Raw genomic sequence first — 22,641 nt, 5'->3', positions numbered from 1 at the left:
GTCCCCAAACCATCTCTATAAACTTAAAAAACAACTAAGTCCAAGCCACAATCTCAAATCTCGACAGAAACCACAACTCAGCATTATCTTAATTAAGTTGCAAGCATCAATAACTGTTAAGTATGTGACAGCTTGTATGTTGGTGCACAGTTATCTCTCAATTATGTGGACTAAGACACTGCCCAACCAACAACTGAGCCACATAATCATGCCTTGCATTTTTGCACTATTGTTTACCTTGGACATCCCAATGAGATTTATAGTGTCAAGCTGTTATAGTGTAGGAAGTACAACTGTCACTGCTCAAAAATTAAAATTTACTTGACCCCAAGTGACCTTCAGACTTAGATTCTCAGCAGCACAAGGAATACCTGTCACCTCCTCCATATCACAGCCTAACCTTAGCTAACTAGTGCTCGAAACGCCCAACCTTGCCTTTGCTATCTTTAGATTTGACCAATCCTAGACATTGTTGACTGGAATGTACTAATAATAATAATAATAATAATAATGATAATGAAAATACAAAGAACATGACCCTCCATGGAAAACATCCTCATAATCTGAGCAGACTAGATGTCGACAAGGAAGCGTCAAACACCTGGATCAGAGTTGGAAACCTCCTCCCAGAAACAGAGGGCTTTCCTTGTGGTAATACAGGACCAGGTGGTTAACACAAAAAATTATCAAAAATACATAATAAAAGACCAACAAATTCAAGATGATAAACACAGAAAATGCCAAAAGAAACCAGAAACAATCCAATATATTACAGGATCCTGCAGCACTTTAACTCAATCTGATTACTTACACAGAACATAAGAAATAGGAGCAGGAGTAGGTCATCTGGTCCTTCAAGTTTGCTCCGCCATTCAATAAGATCATGGCTGATCTGGCCACTACCTGCCTTTCCCCCATAACCCTTAATTCCCCTAGTATGCAAAAATCTATCCAACCTTGTCTTAAATGTATTTACTAAGGTAGCCTCCACTACTTCATTGGGCAGAGAATTCCACAGATTCACCACTCTCTGGGAAAAGCAGTTCCTCCTCATCTCCATCCTAAATCTACTCCCCCGAGTCTTGAGACTATGTCCTCTAGTTCTAGTCTCACCTATCAGTGGAAACAACTTTCCTACCTCTATCTTATCTATCCCTTTCATAATTTTATATGTTTCTATAAGATCTCCTCTCATTCTTCTGAATTCCAGTGAGTATAGTCCCAGGCAACTCAATCTCTCCTCATAGTCTAACCCCCTCATCTCTGGAATCAACCTGGTGAACCTCCTCTGCACCGCCTCCAAAGCCCAGTATATCTTTCTTCAAGTAAGGAGACTAGAACTGCACACAGTACTCCAGGTGCGGCCTCACCAGTACCTTGTACAACTTCAGCATAACTTCCCTGTTCTTAAGTTCAATCCCTCGAGCAATGAAGGCCAACATTCCATTTGCCTTGACAGCCTGCTGCACCTGCAAGCCAACCCTTTGTGATTCATGCACAAGCACTCCCAAGTCCCTCTGTACAGCAGCATGCTGCAATGTTTTACTATTTTAATAATAATCTGCTCTTTCATTGTTTCTTCCAAAGTGGATGAATGACCTCACATTTACCAACATTGTATTCCATTTGCCAGACCCTGCCCACTCATTTAACCTGTCTATATCTCTCGGCACCTTCTGCACAATTTGCTTTTCCACTCAATTTAGTATCATCAGCAAACTTAGATACACTACACAAGGTCCCCTCTTCCAGATCGTTAACGTATATTGTGAACGGTTGCGGGCCGAACACCAACCCCTGCAGCACACCACTCACCACTGATTGCCAACCAGCGTAACACCCAGGTATCCGAACTCTCTGCTTTCTATTAATTAACCAATCCTCTATCCATGCTAATACATCACCCCAACTCTACGCATCCTTATCTTATGGATAAGTCTTTTATGGGGTGCCTTATCGAATGCCTTCTGGAAATCCAAGTAAACAACGTCCATCTGTTCCCCTCTGTACACTGTGTTCATTATATCCTCAAAGAACGACAATAAGTTTGTCAAACAGGACCTGCCTTTGCTGGATCCATGCTGTGTCTGTCTGATGGATCTATTTCTTTCCAGATGCCTCACTATCTCTTCTTTAATGATAGCTTCAAGCATTTTCCCAACTACAGATGTTAAACCAACTGGCCTATAGTTACCTGCCTTTTGCCTACATCCTTTTTTGAACAGTGGCATGACATTCGCCATTTTCCAATCCTCCAAGGCCTGCCCAGGGTCCAGAGAATTTTAGTAAATTATCACCAAAGCCTCTACTATAACCTCTGCCATTTCTTTCAGTACCCTGGGATGCATTCCATCAGGACCAGGGGACTTACCTACCAGGCACAATCAAGTAGCAAACATCATTCACCAAACTCTTGCTTTAAAATACAAACTTATAAAAGACACCATACCTTACTATAAATACAAGTTTGACCTAGTTTTAGAGTCAAGAGTCCTACAAATTATACTACAACCCATCTACTTTTACAGATAGGACCAGCCGAATATAATATTACAGGATAAACAAGTAAAGACAACTTAATAGATACAGCCATTCCAAACACACACAACATACAGAAATCAGTAAGTGAAAAGCACCAGAATAATACCGAATTAGAAGAGGAAATTGAAAGACCACGGAACAGGAACTGGGTATACATTGTCCCATTAGTAATATCTACAACTGGTGTCATCCCAAAGTCACTACACAATAGCATTAAACAATTAAACCTGCACAGCAATATTTACGCAAATCTCCAGAAAGCCACAATACTAAACACCGCTAGAATAGTCAAAAAATTCCTAGCAATTGAGAAATAAGTGTGTTTGACTATGCCCATACCTCAGGTTTTACCAGCTTGAACTGGGGAAAAAAAACAAAATATACAATAATAATATTAATAACTTTATAGAGCACTTTTCATACAAGTGACATAGTTCAACATGTTTTACAATGGGATAAAGTGCAAACATGAAAATTAAAGACTAAAATATATTAATTAAAAGCAAGGTTAAATAAATAGGTTTTGAGCTGGCAATTAAAACTGGGCAACTGAGTCTGCATCCTTTATAGTTTCAGGTAATGAAATCCACAGTTCAGAAGCATAGTTCAAAAAATATTTCATTATAGTTGAACAGAAGCCAATCAGAATTCGGAAGCAAGAACTAACTAGCACAGGTTAGCAAGCGTGCATTAAAAAGCAGCACTTCACAGGAGTCTGTGTTTGAAAAACAACCAATCAGAGATCATGATTTATTAGCAAGAGCAAATAGATATAAGCCAGGGACAAGCGGAGCAGCCATTGTTGGAGTGGACAATGTTAGAGAGACGATTTGAGGCTTTTAGCTCTTTGCGGCTTCAGCGAGGAGAGGCTTGAGTGAGAGAAGATGAGAAGCTGAAAATTTTTTAGACAAGAGAAAATCTGCAGATGCTGGAAATCTGAGCAACACACACAAAATGCTGGAGGAACTCAGCAGGCCAGGCAGCATCTATGGAAAAAAAGTACAGTCGACGTTTTGGGCTGAGCTATTCCTCAGCTTTTTTTCTCCAATCCTGCTGAAGGGCCTCGGCCCAAAATGTCAACTATACTCATTTCCATAGATGCTGCCTGGCCTGCTGAGTTCCTCCAGCATTTTGTGTGTGTTGCTTAGGTAGATTTTTTTTTATTTCAGTTTATTCATTCTTTATAATTGCACAGGTAGAGTCGTAGGGATGCCAGGCAGGATAGTTAAATACTCCTCTTACAGGATGTAGGAAGGCAGGGAGACCTCTAGTGACCCTGGCAACTTCACCCACAAGAAGTACACCCAGCTGCAGCTTCTAAAACTCCGCATTAAGGAGTTGGAGTTGGCACTGGATGAACTCCAGATCGTTCGAGAGGTTGAGGGGATGTCAGACAGGACATATAGAGAGGTGGTTACATCTAACATGCAAGACACAGGAAACTGAGTGACAGTCAGGAGGGTGAAAGGGGTTAAACAGCCAGTGCAGAGTTCCCCTGTGGCCATCCCCCTCAGCAACACGTATATCACTTTGGATACTGTTGGGGAATGGCCTAGCAGATGAAAGTCACAGCACTCGGGTTTCTGGCACTGTGGCTCAAAAGGAAATGGGCGGGGGGGGGAGAAGAAAAGAGGCAAGCTGTGGTGATTGGGGATTCATTTGTTAGGGGATCTGAAAGGAGGTTTTGAGGATGAGAACGAGATTCTGGGATGGTACGTTGCCTCCTGGGTGCCTGGGTCTGAGATATTCTATGTCAGGATGCTGTTCATTGACTATAGCTCAGCATTTAACACCATCATTCCAATAGCCCTAATCAAAAAGCTACAGAACCTGGACTTCTGTATCTCCCTCTGCAACTGGATTCTTGAGCTCCTAACTGAAAGATCACAATCTGTGTGGATTGGTAACAACATCCCCACCTCACTGACAATTAACAATGGATAAGTGCTTAGCCCAGTGCTTTACTCCATATCCATAACTGTATGGCTAGGCATAGCTCAAATACCATCTATAACTTTGTTGATGATACAACCATTGTTGGCACAATCACAGATGGTGACAAGAGGGTGTACTGGCGTGAGATATACCAGCTAGTTGTGGTCTCACAATAACAACTTTGCACTCAATGTCAGTAAGATCAAAGAGCTGATTGTGGACTTAGAAAGTGTAAGACAAGGGAACACAAACCAATCCTCACAAACAGATCAGAAGCGGAGAGAGTAAGCAGTTTCAAGTTCCTGGATGTCAATATCTGTCAGTATCTAACCTGGTCCCAAAGTATTGATGCAGGTATAAAGAAAGCAAGACAGTGGCTGTATTTCATCAGGAGTTTGAGGAGATTTGTCACCTCAAACACTCGAAAATGTCTTCAGATATACCATCGAGAACATTCTGACGGCTGCATCCTTGTCTAGTATGGGCGGGGGGAGAGGGTGGGCTACCACAAAGGATCATAGTAAGCTGCAGAGAGTTGTAAAATGTGTCAACTCCATCATGGGTTACTAACCTCCATAGTAACCAAAACATTTTCAAGGAGCAATGTCTCAAAAAAGCGGCTTCCATCATCAAAGACCCCACCACCCAGGACATGCCCTCTTCTCATTGTTACCAGCAGAAAGCCTGAAGGCACACACTCACTGATACAGGAACTGTTTCTTCCCCTCTGCCATCTGAGTTCTAAATGGACATTGAACCCATGAACAATACCTCACAAACAACAGGAATTCTGCAGATGCTGGAAATTCAAGCAACATACGTCAAAGTTGCTGGTGAACACAGCAGGCCAAGCAGCATCTATAGGAAGAGGCGCAGTCGACGTTTCAGGCCGAGACCCTTCATCAGGACAATACCTCACTACTTTTTTTTAATTTCTGTTTTTTACACTAATTATCTTAATTTAACTATTTAATATACATATATACTTACAGTAATTCAGTTTTTTCTATACTTACCATGTATTGCATTGCACTGCTGCTGCACAGTTAATAAATTTCACCAGATATACCGGTGATATTAAATCTGATTCTGATTTCTGATGGAGTCCTCACCATCCTTAAGTGGCAGAGGTGAAAAGCCAAAGGTCGTGGTCCAAATAAACACCAATTACATAGGTAAAAAGAGGGACAAGGTTCTGCAAAGTGAGTTCAGGGAGTTAGGTGCCAAATTAAAGGACAGGACCTCCTGGGGTGTGATTTCAGGATTGCTACCCACGCCACGTGCTAGTAAGGCCATAAACAGGAAGATCATACAGTTTTAACACATGGCTAAGGAACTGATGTAGGAGGGAAGGCTTCAGACTTTTGAATCACTGGGCTCTCTTCCAGGGAATGTGGGACTTGTACAGAAAAGACGGTTTGCACCTAAACTGGAAAGGGAAGGGACTAATATCCTGACAGGAAAGTTTGCTAGTACTGCTGCAGAGTGATGGGAACCAGAGTGCCAGAACAAGTAATGGAGACAAAGTCAGGAAGCAAAAGGTTGAGCATGGGAGGATTAATCTTCTGAGTTGCATATATTTCAATGCAAGAAGTATTGTAGATGGGCTCAGAGCATAGCTCAACACATGATAACATAGCCATTAGTGAGACTGGGCTGCAGAAGGAGCAGGACTGGCCACTCAGTATTCTCGGGTTCCATTGTTTTAGACATGATAGAGCAGTAGGAATTAAAAGGAGGAGGGGTGGAGTTACTAATCAGTGGAAAAAGTCACAACAGTGCTCAGTCAGGACAGACTGGAGAACTCATCTAGTGAATGTTTATGGGTGGAACTAAGGAGTAAGAAAGACATGACCATGTTAATGGGATTATCTTATAGACCACCCAACAATCTGCGGGATTTACAGGAATAAATTTGTAGAGAATTGCAGACTATTACGAGAAACAAAGTTCTTATAGTAGGTGATTTTAACCTTCCACACATTGACTGGGACTCCCACTCCGTAAAAGGACTCTATGGGCTGGAGTCTGTCAAATGTGTTCAGGAATGTTTCCTTAATCAGTAGATAAGGTCCCAATGAGAGAGTGTGCAATACTTGATCTGCTATTAGGGAATGAGATAGGGCAAGTGAGAGAAGTTTGTGTAGGGAAACACTTTATATCGAGTGGTCATAATGCTTCACTTTATCAAATGCTTTTGTGTAGTTGATAAAACAAACAAACAAATCTTTTTGCACTTGAATAGCTCGTTCTGATAGTATCCTTAACATCAATCTAGATCTAGATTCGTAAGACCTCCGCCTAATCAGAAATCTGTACTGGGAACAAACAGCCACTGTAAGAATAGATGGAGAAGTGAGTCAGTTTACGAAAATCAAGAGAGGCGTTAGACAAGGGTGTTTTCTCCCCAATTTATTTAATGTGTACAGTGAAACAATATTACAAAAAATAAGAGACATCTTGGGAATCAAAGTTGGTGGTGAAAACATCAATAATTCCAGATAAACAGATGACACTGTGTTAATTGCAAGTATGGAGGAAGAACTACAAAACTTAATTGATATAATTGTTGAAGAAAGTGCAAAAATGGGTCTATCTATCAATTGCAAAAAGACAGAATGTATGGTGATAACCAAAAAGAAGGAGAATCCTATTTGCAGGCTGAGAATAAATGGGGAAGACATAAAACAAGTACAGAACTTTTGCTGCTTCGGAAGCTGGGTGATATCAGACGCCAGGTGTGACATGGACATCGAAAGAAGAATAGGGATGGCAAAAGACACCTTTACAAGAATGAAGAGTATACTGACCAACACTAAACTAGGCACGACAACCCGCCTCAGAGTACTGAAATGTTACATTTATCCAGTTACGTTATATGGCTCAGAACGTTGGACAATATCTAGTAACATGAGGAAACGAATTGAAGCAGCAGAGATGTGGTTTTTGAGGAGGATGCAAAGAATATCATGGACAAAATGAATATCTAATGAGGATGTCATGAACAGAGCAAACATAAAAAGAGAAATAATGTATGAGATCATGGAAAGGCGACGTATCTTCATTGGACATGTGATTAGGAAAGAGGAGTTAGAATGCACGGTAATTATGGGAAAGATTGAAGGGAAGAAAGCAAGAGGAAGACAAAGACAAATGATGATGGAGACAGCAGCCAGAGAACTGGAAATGAATACCAATGAATTGATCCACTTGACCCGAAACAGCAGTGTGTGGGCCATGGCAGTCAAAGCTCAAACTGGGCACGGCACCTGATGATGATGATGATCATCATCATCATAATGCAATTAGTTTCAAGGTATTTATGGAAAAGGATAGATCTGGTCCTCAGGTTGTGAATCTACATTGGAGAAAGGCCAATTTTGATTTTGATGGTATCAGAAAGGATCTCACAAGGGTGGATTGGTACAGGCTTTTTCTGGCAAATGGGAGGCCTTCAAAATGAAATTTTGAGAGTACAAAGCTTGTATGTGCCTGTCAGAATAAAAGACAAGGATAATAGGTCTAGGAAACATTGGTTTTGAGAGATATTACGACCCTGCTTAAGAAGAAAAAAAGAATAGGTGTATAGCAAGTTTTGGCAGGTAGGAACAAATGAGATACTTGGGGAGTATAAGAAATGCTAAAGACCACTTAAGAAATATATCAAGAAGGCTAAAAGGAAACATGAGGTTGTTCTAGCAGACAAGATGAAGGAGAATCCTAAGAGCTTCTACATATACATTAAGACGAAAAGGATTTCAAGGGACAAAATTGGTCCTCTAGAAGATCACAATAGTAATTTATATGTGGAGCGCAAAGAGATGGAGGAGATCTTAAATGGATTATTTGCATCTCTATTTACATAGGAGACAGACACAGGATCTATAGAAGTGAGGCAATGTAGCAGTGAGGTCATGAACCATACACAGATTACAGAGGAGGAGGTGTTTGCTATCTTGAGGCAAATTAAGGTGGACAAATCCCCAGGGTCAACAAGGTGTTCTCTTGGACTCTATGGGAGGTGAACGCAGAAATCATCCTTAGCGACAAGTGAGGTACCAGAGGACCTGGAGGATAGCTAATGTTCCGCTGTTTAAGAAAGGCTCTATGAATAAGCCAAGAAATTATAGGCCAGTGAACCTGACATCAATAGTGGGAAAGTTATTGGAAGGTATTCTGAGGGACCGATAGAAGAGTAATTGGATAAACAGAGACTAATTAAGGATAGTCGGCATGGCTTTCTGCATGGTAGATTGTGTCTAACCAATCTTAAAGAGTTTTTCGAGGAAGTTCCCAGGGAAGTTGATAAAAGCAAAGCAGTGGATGTTATCTACATGGACTTCAGCAAGGCATTTGACAAAGTCCAGCAGGGAGATTGGGGTCAAGAAGATTCAGTTGCTTGGCATTCAAGATGAGGCAGCAAAATGGATTTGACATTGGCTTTGCAGGAGAAGCCAGAGGGTGACAGTAGATGGTTGCCCTCCGACTGGGAGCCTGTGACCAGTGGAGTGCTGCAGAGACTGGTGCTGGGTCCGTTGTTGTTTGTCATCTATATCAACAATCTGGATGATAACCTGATTAACTAGATCAGCAAATTTACGAATGACACCAAGATTGGGAGTGTAGTCAACAGCAAGGAAAACTATCAAAGCTTGCAGCAGGATCTGGACCAGCTGGAAAAATGGGCTGAAAAATGACAGATGGTGTTTAATGCAGATAAGTGTGAAGTGTTGCACTTTGGTAGGACCAACCAGGGCAAGTCTTACATAGTGAACGTTAGGGCACTAAGGAGTGCAGTAGAACAAAGGGGTCTGGGAATACAAGTCCATAATTCATTGAAAGTGGCATCAGAAGTAGATAGGGTTGCAAAGAAAGCTTTTGGCACATTGGCCTTCATAGATCAAAGTATTGAGTACACAAGTTGGGATGTTATGTAGAAGCTATATAAGAAGTTGGTGATGCTTAATGTGGAGTATTGTGTGCAGTTTTGGTCAGGTACCTACAGTAGAAATGTAACTAGGATTGAAAGAGTACAAAAAATTTACAAGAATGTTGCTGGGACTGAAGGACTTGAGCCATAAGTAAAGATTGAATAAGTTATAACTTTATTCCATAGAACGTAGAAGACTGAGGGGGAGATTTGATAGAGGTGTATAAATTATGAGGGAATAGGATATATGCAAGCAGGCTTTTTCCACTGAGGTTGGACGAGACTACAACTAGAGGTTATGGATTAAGGGCTAAAGGTGAAATGTTTTAGGGGAACATGAAGGGAAACTTCCTCACTAAGGGGATGGAGAGTGTGTGGAACTTGCTGCCAGGGCAAGTGCTAGATACAATTTCAATTTCAGCATTTATGGCAAGTTTGGATAGGTACATGGATGGGAGGGGTATGGAGTACTATGGTTTGGATGCAGGTCGATGGGTCTTGGCAATTTAAATGGTTCAGCATTGACTAGATGAAACAAATGGCCTGTTTCTGTGTACTTTTCTATGACCTCTACAGATCATCCAGGAGCATAATGCTTTACAGAGCCAAAAAAATAGGAAGATCGAGGTTCCATTCTTCACTGCTGTCTGCTCCCACTGAGTTTACACAATCTCCCCATGACTGTGTGGGTTTCCTCTGGGTGCTCCGGTTACCTCCTACATTCTAAAGTCATAATGGTTAGGGTTAGTGAGTTGTGGGCATACTATGTTAGTACTGGGAGCATAGCAATACACATGGGCTACCCCCAACACATTCTCAGACTGTGTTGGTCACTGATGCAAATGGCGCATTTCACTGTATGTTTCAATGTATATGTGACAAATAATTCTAATCTTCAATATTTAATCTTTAAGTCAGAATTGTCCATTCCAATACTCTCCTGGTGACACTTTACCCTCCAGAAGCTCAAGCAAAACTCTGATGCTCCCATTCTTAACAAAACCACAGTTGCAATCACTCATCACACCTGTGTTTCCTCACCTTTTAAAGACCATAAGGTCATCATCAGCCCATTGAGTCACTTCCGCCTTCCATCATGGCAGAGTTATTATCCCCTTCTCCTGCCTTCTCCCCATAACATCTGACACACTTACTAATCAGGAAATTATTGGCCTCCACTTTAAGTATACATGATGACTCAGCCTCCACAGCTATCTGTAGTAATGAATTCCATAGGTTCATCACCCTCTGGCTAAAGAAGTTCTCCTCATCTCTGTTCTAGAGGAATGTCTTTGTATTCTGAGGCCATGCCTTCATGTCCTAGACTCCCCAACCACAGTAAACATACTCTCCACATCCAAATCTTTCTAGGCCTTTGAATACTCGAAAGGTTTCAATGAGATCCCCCCATCCTAATTCTTTTAAACTCCAGCGAGCACCATTCCAGTCTTCAAACACTCTTCACTTCATTCCCAGGATAATTCTCGTAAATCTCCTCTGCAATGCTTACAATACTTCAAGTGTGGTCTGACCAATGTTTTATAAAGCCTCAGCATTACATCTTTCTTTTATATTCTAGTCCTCCTGAAATGAATGGCAACATTGAATTTGCTTTCCTTACCGCCAACTCAATCTGCAAGTTAACCTGTCAGGAACTCTGCACAGCAATGACTCTCAAGCTATGCAACACTTCAATTTTCAGCAATAGTGAAAAATTTGGCCCTTCAAACCTGCTCTGATGTGCCTTGCCATCTACTTCGAACACTAATTCCCTTCATATTTCCGTTTTGAATGAACTCCATGATTCAGCCCTCTGAGGTGGAGAACTCACCTCTTGAGTACAAAAATTTCTAGTCTCTGGGATCAGAAAATTGAGGAACCAACATGTGAACAAGCTTGGTTGAGTACTCTGTAGAGGAAAGTTGAATTGGGGGAACAGTGATCATAATATAATGAGTTTTACATAAAAGTTTAAAGTGATTTAATTGAACTTAAATCTGGTGATTGCCAAACCCTCCAATTGCCTTGTTTGGCATTGTTGGAGGAAATGATTTTACTCTTAAGCTGAATGATTTGCATATTTTGGCATTTATTTCTCTTAGCCAGAAGAGTTTTGTTGTTTAAATAGAAAGTTGCAGCTCCGCCTACTCATGCTGATTGATGTTATGTCATGTTTAAATCTAGAGAAGATTAGGTGTTCTATTTCTATACCTAGACAAGATTTTTTCACATTATGGGGATCTTTTTGGAACTACTTTCACAATTTTCGACTTGTTCAGCAATGATGATGGCTATTATATGTTTGGATCTATGACTATATGTCAGAATTTTTTTTCTTTTCTTTTAACCAAACAGCTGGTTTTTTTCTCTTTTTTTTTCTGTTTTGTTATGTGGTTTTGATTTTGCTTTAGATTAGAATAAAATATACCTTTTCAATATTATGGTTAATTTACTATATATAGTTATGGGGCATTTCAATCTTGTTTCTGTTTCCATAATATCATAATATATTTTGTATTCATCTATGCAAGTAATTAATAAAAATATTGAAAAACAGGAAAAAAAAATTGGTGATTTAAATTTGAATAGTACAAGGACAAAAGTCAGGAGTTCTCTCCGGCAGACTTGGAACTGACTAAAAAGTATGACATAAATGTTAACATATACACTTACTGGCCAGGTTATTAGGCACCTCTTGTACCTAATACAACACACACACTAAGCGCTAAGGAACTCAACAGGTCAGACAGCACATTTGGAAAAGAATAAACAGTTGATGTTTCAGGCCGAGACCCTTCTTTAGGACTCCTGTACATAATTAATATGTTTATAGGCTTCTGCTGCCATTGCTCATCCACTCCAAGGTTTAATGCATTGTGCATTCAGAAATGCTCTTCTGCACACCACCATCGTAAAACATGTTTTTTTTAAGTATTCTTGCCTTCCTGTCAGCTTGAACCAGTCTGCCATTCTCCTCCGAACCCTCTCATTAACAAGGCATTTTCACTCACAGAAATGCTCCTCACTGGATTTTCTTTTTCACCATTCTCTGTAAACTATAGAACTATTGTGCATGAAAATCATAGGAAATCAGCAGTTTCTGAGATACTCAAACCACCCTGTCTGGCACCAACAATCAAATCTATGGTCAAAGTCACTTAAATCACATTTCTTCCCCATTCTGAACTTTTGCCTAAACAAAAACTGAACTTCTTAACCATGTCTACTCGAGTTGCTGCCACATGATTGGCTGATTAGATATTTACATTAAAGACGGGTATACTTAATAAAGTATATATATCCTTATGAGGGAATAAAAACAGAAAATGTGGTCCAGCCAATAAAAATGACATCATTGGAACATAGGACAAGACATCAAATGTTGTCAAAAATAGAAGTCTGGTAGTTTTCATAATTCAACCGAGGATTGATATGGAATGGGAAAGTAGAATACATGGCCAGTGGGAATCAAAACAGATAATAATGAATAGATTAATTGAAGTTAATGAGGATCCCTTACAGACTAAGTCAGGAGAAATTACATTGTGGAATAAAGAACTGGAAGGGGAATTAAAGTGAACATTCTGTGTCCGTCTACAGAAGAGCTTCTAGAAAAACTGCAGAATTAAAGAAATTAATGAAAAAGTGAATAGGACTGATAGGCAATAATCCTCGGGGCCTGATGATCCGACTCTCAGGAATGAAAGGGTTAATATATGCAGAGTGTTTGATGACTCTGGGCCTGTACTCACTGGAGTTTAGAAGAATGAGGGAGGATCTCGTTGAAACCTATCAAATATTGAAAGGTCTAGGTAGAGAGGACGTGGAGAAGATGTTTCCTGTGGTGAGGGTGTCTAGGACAAGAGGACACAGCCTCAGAATACAAGGATGTCCCTTTAGAACAGAGATGAGGAAAATTTCTTTAGCCAGAGGGTGGTGAACCTGTGGAATTCATTGCCACAGATGGTAATGAAGGCCAAGTCACTGGGTATATTTAAAGCAGTGGTTATTGCTTAGTGACGGTGTCAATGGTTATGGGGAGAAGGCAGGAGAATAGGGTTGAGAGGGATAATAAATCAGCCATGGCAGAGCAGACTCAATGGGCCGAATGGCCTTGTCCTGCTCCTGTGTCTTGTGGCATTATAGAATCATAAGTGTCTGTTGGACAAGGCTCTGGAGATTGTGGATGCAATGGTTGTCCTTTGTCTCCTAAGGATTCTAACTCTCAAGCCTGGAAGGTAGTAAATTATTTAACAAAGGAGGGAGCAAGAAAACTAGCTATCAGTTAGTCTGATATCAGTAGCTGGCAAAATGTTAGAATGCATATTAAAGAAATGGCATCAGGGCACTTGGAAACTTACAATAGGACTGGGCAGAGTCAGCGTGAATTACAAAATCAAAATCACACGTTTGAAGTTCCTGAGGTTGTAACAGCATAGTAACAACAAACCCAGTTAATAGGGTGTTGCTGGACTTTCAGAGGCTTTTAAAGGTTGCTAAGCAAAATTAAACTAGATTACGCAGCAACAGAGGAAATGTACAGGTGTACAGCGAGGACTGGTAAAGGATTGAAAAAGGAAAGTAGAAAAAATTAGGTCATTTTCAGGTTGGGGTGCAACAGGGATTGTTCACAATTACTACTAATGACTAGAATGAGGGGATCGTGTGCAATTCATCCAAATTTGCTGTAGATACAAAAATACGTGGTAGTGTGGGTATGAAAAGGATGCAGAGAAGTTTGTACATAAGGAGTTTATATGTTCTCCCCATGACTGTGTGAGATTCCTTCAGGTTCTCCAGTTTCCTCCCATGTTCCAAAGATGTATGGGCTAAGGTTAGTGATTTGTGGGCATGCTATAAAGGATTGACGGTGGATATGCAATGGCAAGCATTTAAAGGTTGCATGGATGAACTACAACAATTGTTCATCCCAGTTTGGCAAAAGAATAAATCAAGGAAGGTAGTGCACCCGTGGCTGACAAGAGAAATTAGGGATAGTATCAATTCCAAAGAAGTAGCATACAAATTAGCCAGAGAAAGTGGCTCACCTGAGGACTGGGAGAAATTCAAAGTTCAGCAGAGGAGGACAAAGGGCTTAATTAGGAAGGGGAAAAAAGATTATGAGAGAAAACTGGCAGAGAACATAAAAACGGACTGTAAAAGCTTTTATAGATATGTAAAAAGGAAAAGACTGATAAAGACAAATGTAGGTCCCCTGCAAACAGAAACAGGTGAATTGATTATGGGGAGCAAGGACATGGCAGACCAATTGAATAATTACTTTGGTTCTGTCTTCACTAAGGAGGACATAAATAATCTTCCAGAAATAGTAAGGGACAGAGGGTCCAGTGAGATGGAGGAACTGAGTGAAATACATGTTAGTAGGGAAGTGGTGTTAGGTAAATTGAAGGGATTGAAGGCAGATAAATCCCCAGGGCCAGATGGTCTGCATCCCAGAGTGCTTAAGGAAGTAGCCCAAGAAATAGTGGATGCATTAGTGATAATTTTTCAAAACTCGTTAGATTCTGGACTAGTTCCTGAGGATTGGAGGGTGGCTAATGTAACCCCACTTTTTAAAAAAGGAGGGAGAGAGAAACCGGGGAATTATAGGCCGGTTAGCCTAACGTCGGTGGTGGGGAAACTGCTGGAGTCAGTTATCAAGGATGTGATAACAGCACATTTGGAAAGCGGTGAAATGATCGGACAAAGTCAGCATGGATTTGTGAAAGGAAAATCATGTCTGACGAATCTCATAGAATTTTTTGAGGATGTAACTAGTAGAGTGGATAGGGGAGAACCAGTGGATGTGGTATATTTGGATTTTCAAAAGGCTTTTGACAAGGTCCCACACAGGAGATTAGTGTGCAAACTTAAAGCACACGGTATTGGGGGTAAGGTATTGGTGTGGGTGGAGAATTGGTTAGCAGACAGGAAGCAAAGAGTGGGAATAAACGGGACCTTTTCAGAATGGCAGGCGGTGACTAGTGGGGTACCGCAAGGCTCAGTGCTGGGACCCCAGTTGTTTACAATATATATTAATGACTTGGATGAGGGAATTAAATGCAGCATCTCCAAGTTTGCGGATGACACGAAGCTGGGTGGCAGTGTTAGCAGTGAGGAGGATGCTAAGAGGATGCAGGGTGACTTGGATAGGTTGGGTGAGTGGGCAAACTCATGGCAGATGCAATTTAATGTGGATAAATGTGAAGTTATCCACTTTGGTGGCAAAAATAGGAAAACAGATTATTATCTGAATGGTGGCCGATTAGGAAAAGGGGAGGTGCAACGAGACCTGGGTGTCATTATACACCAGTCATTGAAAGTGGGCATGCAGGTACAGCAGGCAGTGAAAAAGGCGAACGGTATGCTGGCATTTATAGCGAGAGGATTCGAGTACAGGAGCAGGGAGGTACTACTGCAGTTGTACAAGGCCTTGGTGAGACCACACCTGGAGTATTGTGTGCAGTTTTGGTCTCCTAATCTGAGGAAAGACATCTTTGCCATAGAGGGAGTACAAAGAAGGTTCACCAGATTGATTCTTGGGATGGCAGGTCATTCATATGAAGAAAGACTGGATGAACTGGGCTTGTACTCGTTGGAATTTAGAAGATTGAGGGGGGATCTGATTGAAACGTATAAGATCCTAAAGGGATTGGACAGGCTAGATGCGGGAAGATTGTTCCCGATGTTGGGGAGGTCCAGAACGAGGGGTCACAGTTTGAGGATAGAGGGGAAGCCTTTTAGGACCGAGATTAGGAAAAACTTCTTCACACAGAGAGTGGTGAATCTGTGGAATTCTCTGCCACAGCAAACTGTTGAGGCCAGTTCATTGGCTATGTTTAAGAGGGAGTTAGATATGGCCCTTGTGGCTACAGGGGTCAGGGGGTATGGAGGGAAGGCTGGGTTCTGAGTTGGATGAACAGCCATGATCATATTAAATGGCGGTGCAGGCTCGAAGGGCCGAATGGCCTACTCCTGCACCTATTTTCTATGTTTCTATGTTTCTATATTGCCACCTGAGGCATGGCGACACTTGTGGGCTGGCCCCAGCACAATCCTTGCTGATTTGATTTGACACAAACAACGCATGTCACTGTATGTTTCAATGTACGTGCGACAAAGAAAACCAGATCTTTAAAAAGAAACTTCTTTTTCACCTATGATCCACTCTTCTATCAGATTCCTTCTTCTCCACCCCTCTGCCTTTTCTACTTATTAATTACGTCCCAGCTTCTTACTTCATCCCCCCTCCCCCACCCACCTACCTTCACTTATCACCTAGCTTGTCCTCCTTCCACACCCACACCTTCTTACTCTGGCATCTTCCCCCTCCTTTCCAGTCCTGATGAAGGCTCTCAGCCTGAAACATTAGCTGTTTATTCCTTTCCATAGATGCTGCCTGACCTGCTGAGATCCCCCAGCATTTTGTGTGTGTTGTTCTGGGGATATGGACGGGCTAATTGAATGTGAAAGGACATGGCAGAGGGAATCTAATACTGAAAAATGTAAGGTCATCAACTTTGGCAGAGAGAAAAATACTAGGTAAGACTGAAAGGTGCCAGTGGGAGTCCTTGTATCAGAATTACAGGTGGCTAATCTTCAGGTACAACAAGCAAGGAGAAAGGCAAACAAGTACATTGGCTTTTATTGGAGGAGGATTGAAGAACAAGAGCGAAAGTGTCTGGCTCAAGTTAGACAGGAACATGGTGAGACCCACATCTACAACATTGTGTGAAGCTCTACTCTCCTGCTTAAGATTCAACATTGTTTATTGTCTGTACACAAGTGTAAAGGAGAATGAAATGATTTTTACCCTGGATCCGATGCAACATTTAAAAAAAAACAATAAATATAAAGAAAATATAAAACACCTTAAACATAATAATCCTATAAAACAATGTACAAGTAACTGTTAATGTACATAGAGTGACACTGGGTGTGTATGTAGTGGTGTTGGGGTGGGTTAATGGATGGAGGAATTGATCAAAGTTACTATCAAAGTACATATCACCATACGCTACCCTGAGCTTCATCTTCTTGCGGGCATTCACAGTAAATACAAAGAAACACAATAGAATCGATGAAAAAAACTGCACACAATACAAGACAATGTGCAAAAGGCAACAGCATGCTGATGCAAACACGAAAGAAAAGCACACTAGCGGCTCCACTTTGCCAGGAGCTTGAGATTTACGTCACCAAAGAGTTTTGCATGTTTCTACAGATGTATGGTGGAGAGTATTCTAACTATTTGCATCGCAGCCTGCTATGGAGGCTCCAATGCACAAGAGCACAGGAGGGTAGCAGAGTCCGCCAGTTCTATTAAAGACACAACCCGTCAAACCATCGAGGATATCTTCAAGAGGCAGTGCCTCAAGAAGGCAGCATCTATTATGAAGGGCCCTCACCTTTCAGAACATGTCCTCTTCGCGTTACTGACGAACCCCACTTAACGACTTAGGAACAGCTTCTTCCCCGTCATCAGATTTCTGAACAGTCCATGAATTCACGAACCCTACCTCATTTTTTGCACTATTTAGTCGTTCATAACATAATTTTATGTTTTTGCACAGTACTGCTGAACAAAGTTTACGTCATATAACTCGGTGATAATAAACCTGATTCTGGATCGGGAGTGACAGAGCGAATAGGTGCTGGAGTAGAAGACCAGCATTACCCACCTGTATCTGTGCCCCACCTCCCACTAGTTGAGATAGGGCAGACACACAGTTTAAGTATCAACTACTTAAACCAGTTATCTATATTATTCAGAGATACAGACCGGGACAGGCTCTTCCGGCCCAACGAGGCGCACCGCCCAGCAACCCACCGATTTAACACCTATTTTAACCGGTTAACAGACCTCAGCGTGGTGACTCCAGAAGTACAAGCACCTGGTCTTTGTTGCCCGGATCAGACTTTTACCCCCTTCCTTTCTAAAACCATGGGTGCTACACTCTCTTAGGGCCATTAATCCAGATCCGCCGGCGGCTTTCGGTCACTGCTGGTTTGGTTTTGGAGGAGATGGGCTAACCTGCGAGGGGAAGGGCCCTGCCCGCCGTGGGGGAGGGGAACCGAATTTCACCTGCTTCGGCTTTGCAGCGTCACCAGCCGCCGCTCACGGGCCCCGAGCGCAGCGCACCGATCAGGGCCCGCCCGTACAGTGCAGGCCGCGACCTACCCACCACCACCACCACCCTCGACTCGCCGCCGCTACACGGCGTGTTAGTTTATCCGAAGAGAACGAAGCACTCCATCGCAACTCACCGCTCACCTCACCAGGTCCACTTCATTGCCGTCCAAGCAGGATGTAACCGACCACTCCTCCGGCCGAGGGCGGCGCTGCAGCGGGAAGGCTGGAGATGGTCCTCCGGCCGCAAGGGGGCGATATACCAGGCAATGAAACTTGGCCGCGGGAGTGAGGCTTCCTTGTGTTACCTGATAGTGGTCTTTGCCAATGGAAATAGGCCATTGTCAGATGTGATATTCCAAGAGAGAAAGAAATATTTTGCATGTACTGGAATTTAAATGAGAAGGCTGAAAGAACTCTGTAGGTTAAGCAGCATGTGTAGGAGGAAAAGACATAAGTCTAATGTTTAGGGTTGAGATCTTGCCCAATGCTCTGCAGATGCTGTTTAACTGAGTTCCAACAGTCTTCTCTTTTTTGTATTCTAGGTCCAGCATCTGCTTCTTCTTTGCCTTCAGGATCCAGGAGGACTCAGTTCCACTAGTTCTGAGATGGAGGTTGATGTGGGGAGTGCAGACTCTGATATAGATAGCAGCCAGTAGGTAGGTATTTTGTGAACTGGCTGTGTTCCTTCCACTGTTTCCTTTTGGACTTTTGTCACATGGTGTGAGCAGAATTATCTGCAGCTTAATGTGAAAAAGACTAAGGAGCTGGTGGTGGACCTGAGGAGGGCTAAGGCACCGGTGACCCCTGTTTCCATCCAGGGGGTCAGGTTGGACATGGTGGAGGATTACAAATACCCGGGAATATGAATTGACAATAAACTGGACTGGTCAAAGAACACTGAGGCTGTCTACAAGAAGGGTCAGAGCCGTCTCTATCTCCTGAGGAGACTGAGGTCCTTTAACATCTGCTGGACGATGCTGAAGATGTTCTAAGAGTCTGTGGTGGCCAGGGCTATCATGTTTGCTGTTGTGTGCTGGGGCAGCAGGCTGAGGGTAGCAGACACCAACAGAATCAACAAACTCATTCGTAAGGCCAGTGATGTTGTGGGGATGGAACTGGACTCTCTGACGGTGGTGTCTGAAAAGAGGATGCTGTCCAAGTTGCATGACATCTTGGACAATGTCTCCCATCCGCTACATAATGTACTGGTTGGGCACAGGAGTACATATAGCCAGAGACTCATTCCACCGAGATGCAACACTGAGCATCATAGGAAGTCATTCCTGCCTGTGACTATCAAACTTTACAACTCCTCCCTTGGAGGGTCAGACACCCTGAGCCTTAGTTCCATCTGGCATAATTTACATATTATTATTTAATTATTTATGGTTTTATATTGCTATACTTACACTCTGTTCTTGGTTGGTGCAACTGTAATGTAACCCAATTTCCCTCGGGATCAATAAAGTATGTCTATCTATCTATCTATCATTAATTATGTATTTAAATAGTTTAATTGAATAACATCTGCTTATGCAAGACTGCATTCTAGAAAATGTGATGTCCGCAAGAACAGTTTCAAATTTCACTAGGAGCTATAATATAATAGCAACTGGGTTACTTGGAAAAATCTCAAATTCAACCCAGAGAGTGTTGTTAATTGGATTGACCTACGATATTCCTTGGGGCCATGAGCAGGAAGTGGAGAGGTGGCCTGGATTTCCACTCTGAAGCTCAACCAAGCTAGGTGCATAAGTAGATGTTGATGAGGACAGGCAGCAGGGTTAATTGCTATCATTGACCCATTCAGTCAGATATGGCCCACAATACTGCAAACCGGTAGAAGGAGTCAGAGTGGGACTAGTCATGCAGGGAGCAGAATGAGGCCATTCAGCCCATCGTGCCTGCTCCACCATTCCAGCATATTTGATTTATTATCCTTCTCAACCTCATTCTCATGCCTTCTCCACATAACCTTCCACATCCTTACTGATCAAGAACCTATCAATCTCCACTTTAAGTATATTTAATGACTTGGCCTCCACGGCTTTCTGACAATGAGTTCCACAGACTTAACATGTTCTGCCGAAAAAATAATCCTCATTGCTGTTCTATCAGGCATCCTTGTATTCTGAGTCTGTGCCTTCTGGTCCTAGACTCCCCCACTATACAAAACATCCTTTCCAAGTTTCACTATTTCTAGGTCTTTCAATATTTGATAGGTTTCAATGAGATTCCACCCCCTCTAACTCATTCTCCTGAACTCTAGTGAGTCCAGACTCAGAGCTATCAAATACTCCTGTTATGTTAACCCTTTCATTCCCAGGATTATCTTGTGAACCTTCTCTGAACACTCTTGCGTGCCAACAGATCCTTTCTTAGACAAGCAACCCGAAACTGCTCAATACTCAAGTACAGTCTGACCAATGCCTCATAAAGCCTCAGCATTACATCCTTGCTTTTATATTTGAGTCCTTTTGAAACAAATGCTAACACTGCATTTACCTTCTTTACTACTGACTCAACCTGCAAGTTAACCTCTAGGAAATACTACACGAGAACTCCCAAGTATCTTTGCACCTTTGGTTTCTGATTTTTATCCACTTAGAAAATAGTCTACGCCTTTATTCCTTCTACCTGCAATTGAATTAACTTTAGTTTTTGTATCCTTCACATACACGAGGAGTAAAAATCTTTACGTTATGTCGCCGTCCAAATCTGCAATGTGCAAATTATAGTAATTCGTAATAAATAGTATGTACAGTAAGATATACAACAGAACAGTTGTAAGGGGTTTCTTCATTTATGCTACTGCGTAGTCTAATTAAAATGGCTTCTTTGTTATGTTAACTGCTGAAAAAGTCCTCCCGCTAGCAGTTTGTTTGGGTTATGTTACTGATAAGAGGAGAACGAACTAATTGGGATAGATGTTATTCTTTCTGTGTGTCTGTAAGTTACTGTGATGTGCTGGTTTTTGGGCAGAAGGCGCGAGAGAGAGAGAAGGAGGATGGACAAGATGCTGTGAGTCGGCTAACGGGGTCGGACCCAGATCAGGAGTCCAAGGTCCAGGGTGTTCAGCGAGGAGAGGAGACAGAGACGGACTCGTGTGGAGAGTCTGGTTGACCACTGTTGTTGGTCCCAGGTGGCAGGTCGAGATGGTCCGAGGGGATCGCAGGGTGAAGAAGGAGGGTCCCGAGCTCCACTGTTTGTGCGCAAAGAGATTGAACTTTGATAAGTGTGGTGCCTTTTATTTTCCTTTTATATTTTATCTCTATTAATTATATAGTTCCAGTAATATCTATAAACTGTAATTCGTTTAATCAGATCTGGTGTATTGTCTGTTCTTTGGGCGGGGTGGGGTACCTCACACAGCATCCACACAAACTAAATACCCAGTTTGGTGGGGCCGAGGGTTGTTTCCCTAGACGACAGCAAGCTGAGTGACCCTGAGGCTTTCCGGGGGGCTACACAGTCATATAGCTTAGAAGTACAATTGTGTCAGTGTGAATTAATCAGTCTGATGGCCTGGTGGAGGAAGCTGTCCCGGAACCTTCTGGACCTAGTTCTAATGCTGTGGTAACATTTCCCAGATGGTAGCAGCTGGAACAGTTAGTGGTTGGTGTGACTCAGGTCCCCAATGATCCTTCGGGCCCTCTTTACACACCTGTCGCTGTAACTGAACTGAATAGTGGGAAGTTTACATCTACAGATGCACTGGGCTGTCCGCACCACTCTCTGCAGAGTCCTGCGATTGAGGGAAGTACAGTTCCCATACCAGGCAGTGATGCAGCCCGTCAGGATGCTCTCAATTGTGCCCCTATAGAAAGTCCTTAGGATTTGGGGACTTTCCACTGAGATGCTGAAAGTCCAAGGAATGATATCCCAGTTGGAATATAAGCCTTTCAGTGAGGAGGAGCAGAGTGTACTGAAATGTTGCCTTTTAGGTAGGAGCAAAGAATATGTTGGATTTCCCCAGAAGTTGGTACCAGGCCCCCTGTTTTACTCCATTAGTATGTTGTAACGTATTCATGTATATTCTAACCCTCACGGATTGCTGTCAAGTTTCCCTCTCTGTTATGTGCCAAACCTAAATGTGAGAGGG

General features: G+C 42.2%; 1 protein-coding gene across 2 annotated transcripts in view; it reads right to left on the bottom strand.

The window, feature by feature from the left end:
• The window catches only part of ical1 (islet cell autoantigen 1-like), a 137,663-nt gene extending 118,920 nt beyond the window's left edge, over window positions 1-18,743 (bottom strand). Inside the window, exon 1 of one of the 2 annotated variants that reach the window (XM_063051553.1) lies at window positions 18,681-18,743. The gene's annotated coding sequence lies outside the window, so the exon portion shown is untranslated. Of the gene's footprint in view, window positions 1-18,673 lie in introns of both variants that reach the window. The other variant, XM_063051552.1, reaches the window with a different exon arrangement.
• Between the last annotated feature and the right edge of the window lie 3,898 nt (window positions 18,744-22,641).

The sequence above is a fragment of the Mobula hypostoma genome, chromosome 6, assembly GCF_963921235.1.
Source record: "Mobula hypostoma chromosome 6, sMobHyp1.1, whole genome shotgun sequence".
In the NCBI taxonomy this organism is placed as follows: Eukaryota; Metazoa; Chordata; class Chondrichthyes; order Myliobatiformes; family Myliobatidae; genus Mobula; species Mobula hypostoma.
Note: the sequence above shows the minus strand (reverse complement) of the source record. Positions and strands in the feature narration are given on the sequence as shown.